The sequence below is a fragment of the Taeniopygia guttata genome, chromosome 2, assembly GCF_048771995.1.
Source record: "Taeniopygia guttata chromosome 2, bTaeGut7.mat, whole genome shotgun sequence".
NCBI lineage: Eukaryota > Metazoa > Chordata > Aves > Passeriformes > Estrildidae > Taeniopygia > Taeniopygia guttata.
Genome location: NC_133026.1, coordinates 19,031,125 through 19,051,907, shown reverse-complemented (window position 1 = coordinate 19,051,907; position 20,783 = coordinate 19,031,125). Strand labels below are relative to the sequence as shown.

Genomic DNA, 20,783 nt, shown 5'->3' with positions numbered 1-20,783 from the left:
CAAGAAAACTCTTGACAAGTATCTTGATTTTTAATTTTTTTTTTTTCATTAACTTCTAATTTTTAATAGCACAGTATTGGGAAACTTGCTTTGTCCATTTCCACCTGCCAGCCGAATTTCTGACAAATACTTTATTCTGATAAATACTTTATCCTCTGAAGTTATTAATTATGGGTAGATGCCAAATGAAGCTTTTATCATTCAATCTAGTAAGGGGAGTCTTGGTGAACACACACTGAAGGACACACCAGGCACAGAGTGAGAATGAACCCCCAGTAAAGATCAGGAACCCTGGAAATACAGAGATGTGGCCTCTGGGCTGAATCCCCACAGTATACATAGGGATTCCAGTTAAAACCTGGTACTGAGGACTCTGCACTGGCATGTTTTACCAAAAAAAGCCTCAATACCCTATATACTCTATTCAAATTGCGGCAAAAATAACTACACTGTGGAAACATGGGTTAACAGAAGATCAATGACGCTGTATCTTCTCAGCTCCCCATCACTTTGCTGAGTGAAAAATTCAAAATTACACCACAGAAAATATGTGACTAAGTAGTGACAGAGATAGGACAGAAAAAGAATTGAGAATTTCCTGAGAAAACATCATCTCCCTTTCTATTACTCTTTAACAGTCAATATAAAAGATACTCTAGTTTTGAGGGAAAAACTTAAGACACAGATTGGTGTTGCCATAACTGTTACTAAATACTTCAAGACTTTAAACTAAAGGCCCTATCTAAATTGTATTTTGACACGCATTTACACAGTGTCATTTTTATAACATGGAAATAATTGATACATATCAATGGTGGTTTATTTTGTAAAAACTCCCTTTTATGAACACTTAGTATCTTAGAATTTCTTGCTTCTGTTCTCTTTGATGTAGTAACTATTAAAACACTGTATGTACAAAAATTTTTTACAAACTATTCTGAAACAAGAGGCATATCATTCTCTCAAAACTATTCAAGCTTAACATTATTTTAAATGCTTAGAGTAGTACATAAAGAAACTAGGCTGAATTTCAGAAATAAAACTGTTTGAGTTATCATAAACATATTTGTTACCAAGATGCAGAGTTCCACTACTGTGTTTTTTCTTAGGAATGCCACTCTCAGCTAGCTGAGCATTGCCTTTTTTAAATGTCAATGAGTATTTATATCACAGTTCATCATACTCATCTACAGCAGTCTCTGTCTCTTTAAGAGTAAAATGTATGAAGTTAGTTTTTTTAGATGTATCCATAAATCAACATAAAGCTGGCAATTTCTACTAGGAATTCAGGAAATCAGCTCAGCAAATATGGTAAACTGTTCATAATTTCTGTCATTAAGTGTAATATATAGTAGTGACTGTCCACATAAACTATTGCAGATGTCATAAACCAGGCTGACAACCAGCCTGGTAGTCAAACAGTTTTCTTTAACATTTCCCACATTTAAAACTTACATTAAGAAACAAACAGACAGAAACTGTACCAGCTGGTGGAAGGAAAACACAAACAGATCATGTTCTGTTTTTATTTGAAAAGGGAAGGTGGGGATCAAGCATCTTGTACTTTAGAGTCCTCCAAGTCCTTGCCTACTAATTAAATTCAGACACTGACCAGTGACACATTTCAATTTGACCTCAGCCACCTAATGCTCTGAAAAGAATGTACAGGCAAAAAGGTCAAACAAATTCCAACTTACTTTTAACTAGCCTCAAATCCTCTGTGAACTCCACACCACACTTCTTTAAATGTCATAAAAAGCTTCAGCAGAGCCCAGGGAAACACCATCTTTCCCATGAATCTTTTTATGATTCCTTCAGCTCAACCAAAGCAATTCCGTGACTCCAGTAATTACATACACATCTTACAACCAAGAAAGACTCAATAAGCAAAACAGGACACTATTCTTTCCCCTCAAAAAACAGCAAAAATTACCCAAGCACAGTATATATTATCAACTCCAAAGTGATATACAGCCCTTAAAGTTAGCACTGACTTTATTGAGAGTTCCATAACTAAATACACATAAATCTGGCTTTTAGGTCAACCCGTTTCTTTTACCATAGTGCGATGGAAGTGCCAGGTGCAATTCTAGCTGATTCAGCTGGAATTTCTGCCAGGAATTCAAGGGAGTATACACAGCTACAGATGCTCAACCACATTTTGAATGAATGCAGTGTATGCTTTTCACGTGCTTAAGCGGCTCTGCCAGCCAGTGCAATGGAGACAGTGCCACAATCCCAAACTCACGCTTCCTGCTTCAAAGCAAATACTACCAGATGTGCTACCTCCATCCATACTGGGATGCACAGGAACTCTAGATGAGGTTGAGAAAGGCTTCTCAGACCCCTGCTGAGCCATCAGTCACATTATTAGCTGACCCTCAATGTGGAGAAAGCAGAAGTCAAGAGCAGAGTCTGTTCCTGGATACCTTTTAGCAACATGTTCAGAAATAACATCTATTTATTATTTTTAATTTGCTGAAAACAATACAGACACATGGCAAAAGCCATGCTTAAGAATTATAACAGTTCTTGTAATTCACTTATCCAATTCTATGTCCAAAATGTACAGGTTAGAAACGCACATGCAACACTTGATCTTCCCTTATCAAGTGGCAGAAAGCACTCCTCACAGCATTGACTAATTACAACTATAAATTGTAATTTCTAGTTACCAAAAGCTAACACTGCAAAGAGTTCAAAACCTCCATAGTAAGTCAGAAACACTATGACTATTTTTAATACACATTAAGCCACAGACCCTCGAAAAAAACTGAGTGAATAACACAAGGTGGATTTAGCTCCATTGTAGCTATTTCTGCAGCCCCTATCACATTACCATACAATTATCACACAATAATTAGTAACAACACAAAATATCTTCTAAAAAAGTCCATCTGCCGTAATATTTCAAGGCCCATTTTCATGATGCATGAAAGTTTAAAGTTTTTTTCTTCTTAGCCTCTTTTTTTCCTTGTGCTCTTACTTTATTCTTCTTTTTCATCTCCCTTCCCCCCACTAACACATCACCAGAGATGGAGCCTTTTTCTTTACGCTCATAATCAATCCTCCCAAGCTGGATTCCACTGCATCTTGACATAACAATCAATTACTTTCCCCTACCAAGGGTTTCCAGAGAAAAAAAAGAGTCCAACATAAAGCTTTCCTTATTTGTTTTACAAAAGCAAACATGAACCTTTGAACAAAATTTTAGGGATGAAATGGCTATGAGTTTGATAGATAACTATGTCATTTGGGTACATGCAAAATTCTTTTTAGAAGAGATCAGAGAAAAAGTTAAAAGACTGAAAAGGGTGATAAGGCGGAAACAAAATGAAGGGCAGATCATTAATAGAAGACTATAGAAATAAAAGGAAGCTAAGTGAAAGAAAAATAATCAAAGGGCAAGACAAAAAAATTAATATAAAATAAATACTAGATACACTCTTTTCAGAACTTTCTCAATATCATTCTCATTTATGAGTACAGTTTCCCTTGTCTAATTCACAACCCAGGCTTTTATTCAGTGAGTCAGCTCCCCCCGAGATTGTAGAATAAAGAAAATGGGATAATAATAGAGGTAATATTGTGATAGCAAACATTTAAAAGAAGAAAGGAAGATCCAAACCTCATGGATTCACCCATTCTTAGGAAAAATTCAATCACTAATATGAAGATTCCTGGCAAAATTACTATCTGTATACTGCCTGATACCAGCAAGCTAAATCTGCAATCCCAAATTAGTGTATTTATAATGCTGAACAAGAAGATTGCGTTCTCTTTTCTTTCTACTTGTCAGCAAAAAGTCATCAATATGTTACTTTATAACTGCAAAACATTTTCTCACACACTCATTTTGTTATATCCTGAAACACAGGAGGTCAGTACTGCACTATCGTAACAGTTTTCCAACATCAGCTGCCATAGAATTGAAGAAAAAGTTTTCTTATTTTCAAACATATGGTCTGATATATTTCCCAGGAGGGAAGAAGGCAACAGTTAACCCTCCTCCTTGTTCTTTATTTCTGTTTTGTGATTAAAACGATTTTTTTTTTAAACAGTTGCTTTAATCTGGGGGGTTTTTTTCCCTTTTATTTATTTCTTTCTGAAAGACTTCACTTGACCCTCACATTTTTTAAGTGTCCCCGTACAATTATTGTGCTGCATCTGCATAATTCAGATGTTTTAATCCACCATTCTTTTGATGAAGGACAGAACCTGATCTATTTTCCTGCTTCAGTTTGTATTTTAAAATAAGAGTAAATTGTATGAAGTTAGTTTTTTTAGATGTATCCATAAATCAACATAAAGCTGGCAATTTCTACTAGGAAGCAGATATTGTTTGTGGAAACATAGGATTGTCATGTAATTACTTTGCCACAGCTTTTGCTTTTAGTTTCTCCAATTAATTCATGTAAAGCTATACTTTTACAAATGGGCTACAATAAATGCTCATCATATTTTGAAAGAAAAAATCAACAATTTTTCCTCATTACACTCTCTGTGAACTCCAGTGAACTCCTCCTCCCACTCCTGACAGTACTTGTATGATGGTTTTTGTTGCATTCTCAATCTGTGCCCTTTGAACAGTGTTATCTTGAGCTGCAATCAAAAAATCAATACTTATCTATCAATATCAGGAATATAATTTTTTCGGAATTTCATTGACTGTTCAAAAATTCAAAAATAAATATTTTGAAAGCATAATTTGAGCATTTTCCCTGCAAAGAAATAAAAAACAGCTACAAAAAAATTTACATAAGCAGTAACAGAAAAATATACACCTACAACATAAGACCTAGGCAGAACAAACCTAAAAATTTCACTGCTGTTTTAACGCTAATATATTTCAACCCAAAATGTCCTTGTACCTGAGGAATATCTGCTAAATACAAGAAGCACTTGGCTAAAGGAATTAGCCAGCATCACAAACAGCACTTTCATTGCTAGATGCTTACTGGATATTATTCTTAAAGTGTATAAAAATAAGAAAATTTTCCTCATTTTAGAGATCACAGAAATAGAAAAAGGGGAGAAAATAAATACCCCAGTTACCAGAGTAGATCTTGATTCATATCACTGCTTACTGGATCATATTTCTTTTTCAGTTTTAGGAACTAGTTTTAAAATCCAATGAAATCTATGCAATGGTATCTTATGTATTTATAACAATTCAGCTGTGTTTAGAAAACTATTTTCTAAAACAATCACCAAACCAACAGTCTGCATTTCATGAAGAATCACTGCAAAGTAGGCTGGAGCTCATCTCATCCAATCTTCTGTTGAAAGCCTGGGTTTAGATCAGTTATTGGGGCCCTGTCAAGCCAAATCTTGAGTTTTTCCAGCAAGGGAGATTTCACTTCTTCTCTGGGCAACTTATTTCGATGGTTAGTTGTTTGTATGGTGAAGGATATTTTATCTCCAGGACAGAATTTCTCCTGACACAACTATTTCAATTGCCTCTTTCCCTACCACCATGCAACCTTGCAAAGAGAGAACCTCCACTTTTTCTGCACCTATCTTTGGACATGGGAAGTCTGTGATTAAGTTTCCCCTTAGTCTTCCCTCCTGAGGCTGAGAAAGCCAGTTTTGTCAGCTGTGGTTCAGACACCAAGTTCTCCCTCCCTTTTAACATCTTCATGGCTCTACTATGGCTGGCTGAGATGTAATTTATTTTCTTCATAGTAGCTTGTATTGTCCTGTGTTTTAGAGATGTGACCAAAGTAATTCTCATAACACATTAATGTTAGCTATTGGTCAATAGTAGTTTCACATCTTGAATATTTCTCAATCTGCAACCTCAATGAATAGATTAAGGGTGTGAAACAGTTGGGGAAAGGACATAAACAGGCAGTCATGTCAAAATACTCCTTCTAAGATGTCACCTTTCCTCCCCCAACTGCCAAGCATATAATACCCAATTTTATGAAGAGAATTACACTGACTTTTATATTCTAGTTATCTTAGTACTGTTTCTTACTCCTAATTACTCAAATCCAGGAGTCAATTTGTATCAAAACCACAGATTAAGACCATTAAAAGGGAGTTCTTTGTGGAACTCATTTGGATTTTTTAAATTACAATTTAGGGCAGAACATACTTTTTAAAAAGCTATTACATGACTTAGAAGACTTGGCAATTCAATAATTTGAATCCCTAGGACTGATTTAAATATTAAGGTTTTCCATTTGTGATGAAAATAATTTGGGCTTAGGTACTTGGGGTAACTAAACTTTTTGGTTTGGAAGTCAGAATGTAAAGGAGTAAGAATAAAAGAAAACCTTATCTTATGTTTCATTGCTCATAACTTTAAAGGTTACCAAACACTGTTTTTATTTCTGTAAAAGTTCTTTCTCCACCAAAAAAGGCAGCTGGTAGAATGCAACCAAAGAAACACAATCTTTCTTAGTGTCCCGCTTTCTATTTTCCTAAATTTACATCACATGAAATTAAAAGTTGGAGGCATTTGGCTCCTGCAGCTTACAGGCAGTTCCCTATAAATAGAGAAGAAAAAGGCAGCCTAGGCTAAAAAGCTGGTCATCTTAACAGACTGTCATAATCTTGCCATTAGGTCATAAACAGCAGATTTGGCTGCTCTACATACAGCATTTCACCTTCCTATCCATAAGATGGAGCTCTGGAAAGTTACAGGCATCCAAGCTTTCATCAGTTTGTGTTACTGTGACTGGAGAGATTCCAGTAAAAGAAATTCAGGTACCACCTCAGACCAGATGGAGAGAGGCCCTGGAAATATACAGAGCTATTACAATGGATGACTGCAAAGCTAACGTTCCAAAGGAATCATTTTGGCTTTGTAGATAAATTTTATTCATTTCAGAAGTGGAAGGTTCCCAAAGACAGGCATGAACACAGATAGTAAGAGTGCTCTTGCTTCTGATTTGCTGTTGTTGTCTTCAAAAGTAATAGAACACAATGAAAAGATGATTCCTGAAACCAGGGAACAGAAGTATAACAAATCTTGTTACAAGGTGTTCTCAATTGTTTCCCAGCAAATCTCAGATCAAGCACATAAACATGATGTAAAATTAGAGCTGAACGTGATATTGACATTATTTGGAGTTTCGATGAGGTAGAGGAATCTCAAAATGTGCCAAAACAGCCCTTTGCACCGTAATGATCAGTTTTCTAAGTGGCACCAGCCAGGAGTTATTTTGCATATGGTCACCAGGGGTTTTAGGATTTTATTGGGATCTGGACAGTGATCATGCCAAAAGAAATGGGTGATTTAGTATAAAGGATATGGGCAAGAAGGCAGCCTGCTCTCTAGGTGTTGCCCAACCAAGTCTAAGAAAAAACTGGATATCCAGGGAACATGGGGTTAACTCCAGCACTATAAACAGGATTGGAAAAAGAGCCTTCTGAAAGAAAGATTAGGACAGGGATTGCAATGCAGCCACACAAGGGAATCATCAGCAAAACTACTTTCATGGAGGAAAAGGAAAAAAAAAAAAGGGGGGCATTTTGAAAACACAGCAGTTAGATCTTTCACTGCACTGAATTTTCAGAAGGGCTGATTTTTCCAGCTTTTTGGCCCCTTGCAAGAGCTCAAAAGGATCAAAGCAATATGTTGCACTGACTCTGGCAGCCATGGTGACAATTACAGCTACTTTGAAAGAGGAGAAACTTAAGTTGTGTTTAGTAAGGAGATCTCCAAAGGTCTCCTTGAACTCTATTAGAAAGCAGGGGAATGGTGTTCATGACACACCATGTAACTTTAGGCCTCAGTGTAGTAATCTATACATTGTTAACAAAGGGCAAACTTCAGCATAAGAATGATTCTCTTCTCAATTTAACTCCCCTGCTCTCATATTAACTTTCCCTGCATGTACAGGTGAGTTCTTGGCAGTATAATATTAATGTGGCATTATTGCACAGGGTTCAGCACGTGTTACTCACTCTATAGTTTGTAAAAAGTGCTTGTTTTCATTTGCACTAATTCACAAAATTCAGTAATTGGCAATAGGTTGTTTCTAACATTAGTGCAAATTAGCAAGGTTCCACTTAATTTTCTCTAATTACTGGACTGAAAAGGATGATCGTGTACACTGAGAGATAATTAGCTAAGTGGGTATTAACCGGGGCTTTTGTGCGTGAAAATCTCCAATCATTCAACTAGACACTGACTAAGGCATTTCCTTTTGAGATAGATGTTCCAAATGAACCCCATTAGCTCCCCAAAGCTGCATGGTAACAGCTGGAAATCAACACAGGCAACACTCAAAGAAAAATGGGCTCGAACAGGAGCAGCTATTCCCTTCTGAATTGGACTGCCTCAGACTAATTGAGAACAACTTCACTGGGCTGACAGAGCCTGTAGTTTCAACATGATAAAAATGATGTTTACACTCCCCAGGGGTACTGAGTAGAAGTCTGCCTTCTTGCATAGGAAACATTAGCAATTGCATCAGTTGTGAAAAACAGCCGCCTGAGCACCCCCTCCCAGACCAAAAAGACTCAACAGAGGCTGTTAGTTCTTACTAGGAACAGTAAGAACAGCCACACAGTCAAATAGAAAACATGCACAAATGACCAGCACTGGACTAAGCAGCATACAAGCAGGCAATGCTATGGTAACAGAAATCAGATTTAATTGAAAGCGAGGTAAGAAAGAACTAGGGCAATAACCTCTGCCTTTCAATAGCATACATTCCTACTGTAATTGAAATATACACAAAGCAAACACCCCTAAGACATAATATGCTTCAGTAATTTATTTCCAAATCAGGGTCAGGACAGTAGCTAATATTTGTTTCATTTCTGCTGCAAGAACATGTGCTACAAAGAAAAAAAAAACTGGTAAGAAAGAGAAGATAGGATATAAAGCAATTGTAAGTCATGTGTTCACTCTGATCTGCTCTTTCAAATAAAATATCAAGCAGGAAATGCATTTCCTCAGTCCTTCCTTTCCTAGGTGAAATATCTTTCTATTCCCTTAGACAGACAACATCTCATCATTGCTGTTGTAGCTCATTACCAAGGTAGTAACAACAGGCAGCTACTCTACCATTTCCACAGCAAACATGAATCAGCCTGGTGAACACAATGAACCTCAGCCATCAATTCAGTACAGAAAAAGAGTTTGCAGATGAATAATTTACTGCTGTCATCTCAAAGATTACAGAAAGGAAACGGTCTATTTATTTGTAAGGCAACATTATTGATAAATGTCCAGTTTAACCCTGGGATTATATTTGCTAACTTTTTTACCCTTGAAGTGAGGAAATTCCAGTATAAAACTGCATTTAATTAGGTTTTCCTTATAATATTAGTATTTATAATTCAATAGCAAACTGTCAAAACAAAGGCTATTTACTTGACCACTTTGGCACTGCATTTCTGAGAGACTTGTAATAGCATAAGCATACAACTGAAAAAAATAATCTCTAGTAAAACAAATATCCAATAAATGAAGAAGTTCCTCGCTGATATTTTGACTTTAGCCACTTAGCTATGATTCCAAGAGAAGGCTTTGCAGTCAATTTACTGACAAACCCAATGTCTGCATTGCTCCATCCAGCCTCTGAGAGAGAGATGCAAGACACTGAAGTGCTGTTGTTTAAGTTTCTTTGCAATACAAAATACTCACCTGAATAAATTCACTTAGCTGAGGACACACAGCAGCAGCTACACTGCATCTAGCTCCCAAGCAGCTACAGACGACTACATCAGACAGAGCAAGTTCCTGGCTGTGACTTTATACTGTCAGCTTGTTTCAGCAAAATTATATTGTCCTGTGATTTCAGTAAAATTCCAAGCAATTCCCGTAATCAGTTTGATTCCATCAAACACAAAGTTTTGGAGCAAAGAGAAATCAATGAAAAATTAAACCCACATTATTTTAAAACTAAATATGAGCTTCCTTCAGCATGTATTAAAAACAAAGTTGACTATTATTGAAACACACCATTCTAGCCAAAAATCTTCTCTGCTTTAATTGCATTAAAGGCAACATTTATAGACACTAAAAATAACGCAATGGACTAATATCTTTCAAGCTTACATGAGAGTCCAAAGACATTTTCTAGGAATAAGCCAATCGGTTTTATTTCTTTTATATTGTAATGATTAAAAGTTTAAAAAACTAACTTTCAGTTTATAAGGTTGATTATTTGCCAGTGAAGTCCCCAAATACATAAACTCTTAATTAGTAAAGCACAACTTTCTTGCAAGAAAGTAGACAGAAATAATGAATCAGAAATACTTAAACACTCCAGGAATTTATGCTTGTGATAAAGCACTAAACAAGTAAAATTAAATAGAAATATCTGTTAAAAGCATTTTAAAACATCCACTCCTCAACTCATTTTCAGCAGGCTGGGACTTCCCTCAGAAAAGTGTTCAGGTTGCATATCTCTGCTCATCCTATGATACAATTTAAAATAAATACCTTCAATACCTATGGTCCACCAGGAAATTTCTTTCCATTATTTCTGAACAAAAGAAAGCAGCAGAGGTAAAACATTAAACAAAACAGTTTTTTGCTAAGCCCTGTCACCATGCTTCTCAGAACAGAGAGGGTTCTATATGGTGCTATAAGATGTGATGATCAGCATAATTTTCCACAGCTTGCTGGTTCAGGACAGCAGAATTGCTTTTCACTAGACTTCCGATACGTCCCATCTCTTTTCAGTCTTTTTTTTTTTTTTTCTTCTTACATTTGACTCCAGTCTCCAAAAGCTAAATTTGGTCTAGTTATTGTTCAGTACTCAAACACTGCCTTCTATGTAACCAGGCATCAGATTCTACCCTACTTTGCAAGTCTTTATCTGAGACAGCCATGACATTTTATATAGCACTAAACACTGGAGAAACAGGCACTTTTAGGGGCACAGTTCATACAGTCTTTTAGATATTCTGATCCATCCAGATAATTTCACACCCCAGGTGGGAGAATAACACTACCCTATGGCCCTAGTAACTCTGAAAACAGAGGGGATTTAGAAGTTTTCTCTCACTAAGATCTACCATCAAAACACATATTCATAACTATAACTCGTTCGGAGCACAGGGGTGACGGCTCCCTGAAGTCCTGCCCTCCACATCCCCATCCCACGCCTGCTCACGCACTGAGCCCTGCCATCTCTGGTGCTGTGCACTGCTGACAGCTTTCCAGGGCAGCAGATCCATTTTTCATTCGTATCACTCATTTCAAAATATTCCAGTTCCTGCATGCTCAATTCACATCTCGTCACAAGAATTTGTCAGATTAGATCGCAAAGTAGAACTAACACAAGCAAAGGCCAAAAGCCGGAGCTGGGCTTTAGGCTGTGAAGTAGGATGAGAGCTTGGAAAAGGGTGGAATTAAACTGATGGAACTAAATTTAAAAGGATGGAAAAATAAGAGTAGCTTCTGTTGCAGACACTGATAGAGACAACAGCAGTACCAAAAGACTCCAGTGTTCAGTTTAATCCACAAGGAATGACCAGAGGCTCAGGCTGGTGGCAAAGGCTGCCATGTTCACAAGGCACAGTAAGTACTGACAGTGTAAGGATACACATTCCCGTGATGCACCAGAAAGCCATAACTCAAGTCAAATACATTATTTAATTTTTTTTTTATTCTCCTCTTATACAGATCAAAGCATTTTCCTTTGATCAGAATGATCAACATAACCTATTTCCCATTTATCTCAAATAAATGCACTGTGGGCCCACCCTGGCTCTGTGCTGGGTGTTTGCATTCCAGCCTTTTCACCCGTGCAGTGGAGCATCCTGTCCTCTACACACATCCCTCTTACTCCCTTCTTAACAGGACTGAGCAACCTGGACCTTTCTTCTGACCATATTTATACATTTAAGTTTATATCAACAATTCTTTGATTGATAAATATACTACACTATGAAAACTGTATCCTACACTGAAAAAATATATGTGGTAGCTTCATTCACATTTACATTTCCCATTGCTTTAAAGCAATTTAACTATACTTCCTGAAAAAAAAATTAAAACAAGAAATTTATGCTTCATTTTACCCTGTAAAATTATTGTCATTAAAGTAGAAATCAACTATTTTTAATTCACAAGATATTAAAAAATATCGTATTAAATGCAGATATAGTTATATCTACGTTTTTACATTTTAAACAAACCTGAATTTTAAGTACAAAATACATTTTTGTCATTGCTAGCAGTAAGTGACAAATCTTTTTTTGCCTTTTTTTTTTAATAAAACATCTTATGTATTTCGTCCTTCAAAATTTTGAGTGTAAACTACAGGAAAAAATAAACCTTTGCTCCAAGGAGTTACTAACGTCAAATATTTGCCCCCTTCCCCCAAAATGTTTCCACCAAATACCTTCAAAGTTCTAACATTTGGTGCAATTAAAGCATTTAGTATTTTCTTCCACTCGCTTTAGTTTGAGCTAGGTTAAACATTATACTAATCCTGCTCTTTTTCCTTTCTCTTTTTTTCCTGACCCTTTCACTTGAAAGCCCATCAACATAATCTCCTGCAAGCATAGCACTACCTGACAAACTATCACCCCGAATAGACCTCAATCCATCCTGTGAGGCAGCAGTTACAAGAAATCATTGAACTCTGAATGGTCCCTGCACCATCTGAGAATAAATCAGGAGAACAATATATTTCTTGGATCTAAAACAGCCCCATCAATAAGTAACCCAAGCATCAGGAAAATGACCAACTAAAATGCTGACGAACGCTCATGGCATTTTATTGGGGTCAAGGGGTAGGACTGCCCAGGATCCCTCCTGCCTTTCTTCTTCATCCAAATACTCTGAAAGGCCCAACACTATGCAATTTTGGATTCATGTGCAGTTTTAGCATTGCACCATCAGGCAAGCCAAGGCAAATTTCTCCCTTCTCCTTCTCAGTCATACTCAGCATATTACAAATCCACCAAGGCCAGACAGCACAGGCTGCAGACAGGTCAGAAATTATCAAGAACAGAGACAGGCAGACAGAAATCTCCTCAAAGCTTCAACGTGCAAAGAGTGTATCTTTTGCTGGAGCAGACAAAGGCCTTCTGAAGCTATTCAAAACCAGAAACCAGATTACATTTTGTTGGGAAACACGGGGAATGGCAGAGATTTTGTTTATTCAGTTTTTAATTTCTCAGCTAAGGCTAAAGCTCTTTTCATAGTTTCATTTGCTTAAAGCTTCTGCTTTGTAAGACATCTAATTAAGAGAATGTGACACTCTCATCAGGCTTGGATTTCTCCTATTAAGCAGCTTTGCTGGTCATTTTGTAAAGGCCACATCCAGAACAAATGCTGACCGAAAACAGAATTAATAATGGATTTAAAGGATACTACTCAGTAGCCAATGCACACAATGGGAACAGCTGTTTTACACAAAGTAAAAATATGCATCTGGATTGACTTCTTTGTTACATTAAAAAAAAAAAAAAAAAAAAAAAAGGAAATCCAGCCACTCTCAACATTGGCAGATACAAATAACTGCTGAACAAAGTGCATACTTATAAAAGCTCTACAAAAGCAGACTTAAATCACAGCTAATCACATAGGAGAAGCATATAGGCAAATCAGTATTCTCCTTTTTTCTCAATATAGATCTAAAGACTGGATGCATTCTAATGAAAAAATAACTGCATCAAATAAGAATAAATATAATCATGGTCATGGATATTCTCTAATTCTACACTCCCATCAGATACAAATATGTAACAAGTTTATTGGAAAAATATTCACCTAGCAGACAAACCAACAATGTGTTTGAGGCAATTTCCAGAGGTATGCCAGCAATGGATTTACTCTCTCAATCTACTGGTAATCTTAAATATATGTTAAAACTTTCAATTTGCTTTCTTCTTTGAAAGGGAATTACGGATATCTGCCAAACCACACAACATTGTGAGCAATGATCCCTCTCAAGTATCCCTCAATGTTGTACTGTGTTTTTAAGTTTCATGTTTTGTACTATTTCTGTAATGGTTCATCCCATTACCCTCCATTTCCCCCACGGTTTTACCCTGAACTACCCCTTTCCTCGTATGTCAATCCCCTCCTCCTTCCCTGATGTCGATCTCCCCCCAGTTTGCTGGATCATTCCCCTGTTCCCTCCCTGGTGCCTTGTCCATCACTCAACTCCTCATCCCACTCATCCAGAACCTTCTACAAAGGGCGTCGAGTGATTGGACAGGGGCCAGGGGTCCATCCTTCCCACCTCCCCTACTGAATGCCCCATGTGTCCGTCTCCCTACCTTCCACTCCCCCGAACATTCCCATTGGTGGGTGGGTGATCTCCCCCCATGTTTCCACCCCCATTTATATTGTGCTGCACAGCCCAGTCTGGGGCTTTGGTCGCTTGGTTTCCCTGGGTTGTGTATCTCCTTGGAGCTCTCCTTAATAAACCTGGACTTAACCCCTGACTGGAGTCAACTCCTTACTTCCACCAGCATCGCAACCGTCTCATCCCGCAAGGCCAAAAGCCTTAGCCGCCCTCCCAACCTCCTGAGCCATGGCAGAGTGTCCCCCACCGTCTGCTGTGCCAGAGCGAGCCAGGAGTCCCCGAGTGGACATAAGAAGTGGCACAGCATCACCTCAAACTACAAAAACTGTCACCGAATCATGGAATCCTTAAAGTTGGTGAAGACCACCAAGATCATAGAGTGTTGTAGGTTGCAAATGCAAGATGTGGCCAGGGGTGTGTATTCTGTTGCCATCTGTTAGAGGTGGGGCAGTTATCTTCTGTTAACTGGGCCACCTGTTAAAACCAGGTGGGGCAGTTTTCTTTGTCTCTTCCATGACCCATTCTCCCTCTGGGGAAAGACCTTCTCTTAATGGGCCACTGAGTCTCACTGCATGACTGACAAAATTACATCATTCCATTGTGAGAGGCTCTGCCAAGCAGGGGGAGGAGCCAAGCATTCCTACCTGGATATAATCTAAAATTTAGAACACCACAGACACCCTTTTCCCATTGGATTCCCAGAGGAGCAGCTTTCTTTCCCACTGGATTCCCACAGGAAGGCCAGGCCCATCTAGTTCAGTGGAAACCTACACCCTTCTACAGAATCCCTGCTCCAACAGAACCACATCTGGCACTGCAGGAGGGCTGCAGCCACCATTTAAAGGGACTGCTACCAACACCCTGGGTGTCAGGTTGTATTCTGACTCTCTGAGCGTTGTTTTATATTACTGCATTTTTATTTTTACTTTTCCTAATAAATAACTGTTATTCTTACTCCTACATCTTTGCCTGAGAGCCCCTTAATTTCAAAATTATAATAACTTGGAGGGAAGGTGTTTAAATTTTCTATTTCAAGAGAGGATCCTGCCTTCCTTAGCAGACACCTAATTTTTCAAACCAAGACATCGAGTCCAATCTTTGATAAAACACCACAACAGACAACAGAACAAAGTGCCACCTCCAGTTGTTTCTTGAACACTTCCAGGGATGATGATTCCATCCCTGTCAGCCTGTTCCAATGCTTAACCACCCTTTCAGTGAAGAAATTCTTAATGACATGTTGAGCTTGTAGCATCAGCAGGAAAAAAAAGCCTCTGATCTCTAAAGAGTAAAAGTGGCTCAACCTTGTGGAAGAAAACTGAAACAAGAGATAAGGACCAAATTCAAAACATTTTCAGAAAACCAATAAAGTCAGGGGAAATGCAGTTGCTTATCATACTCTTTCAGCATTTAAGGCCATGAGACTAAGAACAAGAAAAAAATGAAGGGAAAAATTAACATTGCCACTATAAATTCTCTGTACAGAACCTCTGAAGTTTCTTAAGATATTGCCACAGATGAAGACAAAAATTGGTCTCATTACAAGATGGAAAATTACCTTTGTTCATTGGTAAGAAACAGGTCACTACTTATAAAAAGATATAAGGAACTAAGTGGAAATATTTCCATTGGATTGGAAATCCAATGCTTTGATGTATAATTCACTCCTGTAATCTCAAAACATTGGATAAAAGTTGGGCTGTTACCCTGGATGAAAGTATATTAACAAATATACTCATATGCCAGTTTCAAATTATTAAATATGCCAGCCACTACAATTTGATGCAGGGGTGGAGGAAGAGATAATTCATCGCAGGATTACACGAATGGAAGTCTAAGGCAAAGACTAATAACTTGCTGGAGGAAGACATTAGCAACATCAAGAAAGTAAAAACCATATTCCTGAAAATTTCATTTTTGATATCCCAGAGTGAGTAAGTAAAGGCATGCGCCTTAGCTGTCCTTCCTTTTAATGATGACGTAACCAATACTCCACACCAGATCAGACCACTCACCTACTGAAAGAAGTTTCCTCTTGCTGATCACAAGTACTGCCAGTTTTTGTCAATAAACAGCAGTGTCAGCAATAGGAAGCAGGACTACATTGACCCCCTTTGACTGAATGTAGCAGTCTGAAATATGCAGCTCTGAAGCCCAGGAAGGAAAGAAAGAGTGATGTGATCTCATTTTCTGGGTTTGGCAGACTTTGAGTACAAATACTCTGCTAAACAGGACAGAGGGCAAAGGGACAAACTCAGTACTGATAGCCTCGATCCCCAACACTGCTGGGTGTGTTCCCCAGCCATTCCCAAGGCACAACCTGGCACAGCCCAGTGTCTACTTCAGAGGAGGGAGCACTCCTCTGTGGAGTGAAAGGCAGTAAGGACATGACGGCACCAGTTTTGCTCCTCTTGACCTGACCAGTCACTGCACATAATCCAGAGAACACTGAGACCACAAACTCCCCATTTCCATTTCATGCATGCTCCGTTTCATGCATCAAATGCCACTCTGATGGGCTTCTATGACAACATCTTAAACACTATGAAAGGGAAAAAAATATACCTATCTCTTATAGGGGGAAAAGCCATACAAAGTGTGGACAGAACACTCAATTTGTCTTTGGGATCAGGAGCTTCTTCCTGACCCTCTTGTACTCTACAGTACTCCTCAGCACCTGATTACAATCCCTGGATGCCTCATTTAGTATAACAATTACTCTGTTCTCAGTCTTTATTTTAAAACAGAATGCATATTTCCTTCGTGTGGGTTGAAAGTCTGTGCAGCAATTCAACAAAGATATAACTAAAAAGAATCACAGCATCCAATTACCGGCAACATAGCTGCAAGCAACAGAATGACCACTTAAAAATCTAGTTCCAAAAATAAAAACCAGAAAAAAGCTTAAGAGAATCTGGAGAAAAACTTGACATGGAAAAGAACATATAAATTCTCCATTCCTTCTCATCTAGAACAAAAAGGACCTTTTTCAAGATTTTAACATTTTTAAAAATATTTCAATCATAGAAATTCTGATATCTCAATTTTGAAGTTACTATTTTTATTAATTGCTACTCTAAAAGTTATACTAGTTATGCTAGTGATTATGCAGTTAAGAATTCCACAACTCAATTCACAAATAACAGCTATGAATTCTGTAGCTCTCTTTTGTTCCCTTTCTATTACTTCTGATTGTACAAGTAAAAGTAGTGGGAAATACTTTTGATTTTACTGATCCTAAGATTTTCTGTTAAGGATGGCCTACTTGGCCATTGAGAAAGTATATAAAAATATAAGAAAGTCTATAAAAATAGGCTTGTCCATAATTACTCTATTAATAATAAATCATGACCACTCTGCCCTCATCCTACCACAAAAATTACCTCTATTTCACGTACATCAATTACCCCTTCACTTTTTACAGTTAAACATTATGTACATCTGAAATGCACATGTGAAAGAAAATGTATTAAGGGTTTTTTTTTTTCTCATTAATATATATTAGAAAAATTAATCTAATTATATTAATGTATTTTGCAGCTTACTTCTGAGTCTTAGCACTGGAAGATGCAATTTTTCTCCCATGACTGTGTACTTTACAGACTTCTTAACTTCTTAGCTAGCAGGAAGCGCTGCTTGCTTCCAAGAATCTGCAGATGCTACTGTGCTTCCTTAAATGCAGTTCTGTTCTGGTTTTCCCTTATCAAATTACATAAAGTTTTCACATCACTGTGTTTAATAACAACAGGGCAAGCACTAATGCAAAAAATAAAGTCACACTTTTGTATCATCAAATCAACAGTGAAAAGCTGTTACCATTTCCTATACATGCTCATGTGCAAGTCCGTGTAAAATTTCTTCTGAATGTTGGGCAAGTATTCATCTTTACTTTATAATGTGCTCCTTTCATTGTTATCTTTGCAGATATTTTTCAGAGGAATTAGGAAACAGTACAAAAAGAGTAGTCTTAAGCAGTTATTTTGCTAATGTACACATAATAACAGATAAATACAATAACACAGGTTCAGAAAAAAGCAATATAGCTTACTGCCTTTATCTATACAGCTTAACTTACTGATTATCAAGGTGTGATATGACTCAAAAAGAAAACAGGGGAAAGAACAGTCAATATCATAAGAAAAATTTAAACAAGTAAAAAAAAAAAAAACTTACTATCTAAACTCCTTTCTATAAGTAAAATTTCCCACACTGATTCCCCACATTACCACTGGAAGTCAGTATAAAATTCTGTATAATAATACAGGCTAATTATATTAGATTATTTTTTTTTAATTAGGGTATGCAGACAGTACCAGGAATCAGATTTAATACTTCAATCTCAACAACTTAAAGCTAAGGCAAATAACTCTTCTGTTTCAAAAAGTAGCCCATAACCGTATCTTATGTCCCAGCAGAAGATTTGTATTTTTACATATGGAATAGAAGAATTTCAGGGTGCTACAAATGTGTCAATAACACAAAAATGTATTCCACAGAGAAACTCCCTCTCTGCTGTACAATCTGTTTATTTATCACTACTACACCCTGTTTGGTGTCTTTGCTTCGTGTTCTGGTGTCTCCCAAGCACAGGGTTACAGTGTGCTTATCTCCACATGCTGGTTCAGTATCTATGACAGCAAAGAGCAGCAGACAGGAGAGGAGAGGAGTGGAAGCAGTACTACTATACTCTGAATCTTACAGCCTAAGTAAATGCAAGGGGGGGGGGGGGGAAACAAATAAACAATATAAACAGTGAAACTGTAGATACATGGTGTCACAGTAACAGGAGCCAGTCCAGTGCAGACAGGATGTAGACAAAATCCCTCACATACTTGGCAAGATAAAAATCAGAAGAGGTGACAACCATTTTCCCAGAAAACTGAAATTCATTCTGCCTCCTGCTCTCCTCTGGGGCTTTGTAATATTCACATAAAGAATTATTTTCATGCCTTTGATTCACACAGATAAAAAAAGCCATTTAAATAGTCTTCAGAGGGAAATAAGGAACAAACCAGTATTAGTAGGTGAGTACAATTTACGAAATACTACGGTGAAGGGGTTCACAGGGGAGCACAGCAGAGCTTTCTGCAGGCAGCTGGGTTTGTTTTAATGCATCAACTCAATCAACATCTCCAGGATTTGTCACTCACAAATAATAGCAAGAAGATGCCTGAGAAGCCTGCACTCTCTCCTGGCTCTGTTGCCCCTCTCCTCATACACATATGGTAGATTGGGTTCAGATCCTCAGATAACCAGAGAGAGGAATATATAAATAATCAGCTCCTGATGGCTATCTGGAAAAGTCCCATCTTTAAAATATGTTCCAGGGTCTTCTTACAAAATCACCCATAAAGGTATAAGAAAGTCTCTCTGCTTGCCATATCATACTGCTTCCTCCTTTTCACAGCTGAAAGAGCATATTTTTATCTCTGTCTCCAGCTCCAAAATCTGCTTTCTCCTTGAATTCTCCAATGAGCTCACCCAGGGTACCCCAGGAAATCCATCCAATGTCTGCTTTAGTAATCCATACAGCAGTTCATTCACTATAGAATTCACTGTGGCAGTTCATTCCAAAGACTTCTTAAAAGAGGCGCATATAAAATGAAAGGCTTTATTAACAAATCAAGCTAATAAAAATAATCTGCCTGGAAGTCTGTCTAACATGTGTTTTTGAAACAGAGAACCAAAGAGAAAAAGGCAAGAAGATGAGATAAATGGTTGAGAGGAACATGAAGAAGGACAGGACAGAGACAAATCACTGAATATGAAGAGCTGAAGATACAGGGGAACTCTGGAGGTCATCTAGTGCATCACCCTACTCAAAGCACAGATTCCTTAGGACTGTGCCCAAACCTCTTCTGCAAATCTCCTCTCCACAATCTCTCCAGGCACCTTCTGCCAGTGTTCAGTCAGCCTCACACCAGAATTGTTTTTCCCTGTGCAGAAATGCAGTCATCTGTATTTCAGTTTACACCTGTCACCTCTTGGACTTTCACACAAAACTGCTACACAGAGTCAGTCCGTTCTTCAGCCTGAACAAAGAGGAACATGGCCATCCCAGATGAAAACATCTGACCACAAAAGATATTTTATTCCCTTTTCTGAGGCTGACTCTATTCCAAATGCTCAGTAATGCTATGATTATCCTGGTGAGAGTTGGCAGATAAAGATCCAAGCACAGGTAATTCCTGAGAAAGTAAGGACTGTTAAAATATAATATTGTTAGGATAATAATCTGATTCAACTGCATATGTCTTATAAGACATGGTACTTCTTGAAAATAAACACTTTATGAACTCTATTTATCAAGAAAAACTGCAAGTATGTTTCTTCCTAAAGAAACACAGATACACTTTCAATTATCCAAGTTCCTATAAGGGAAGTACAAGAAATTGTCAAAGAAGCACTTGGAGTTTCCAAGGACAGCAGACTCAGGGTGAGTCACCACAGGCCAGGACAAGAAGAAAGTCGGACAAGACCCATGATTTTGTATCAAGTTCCCTATGAGTTACTGGAAAGTACATTTCCTCAGAAAGTGCTGGAGTAGAA

General features: G+C 37.7%; 1 protein-coding gene across 1 annotated transcript in view; it reads right to left on the bottom strand.

Moving 5' to 3' along the window:
* NEBL (nebulette) overlaps window positions 1-20,783 on the bottom strand; it is a 251,267-nt gene that overhangs the window by 152,701 nt on the left and 77,783 nt on the right.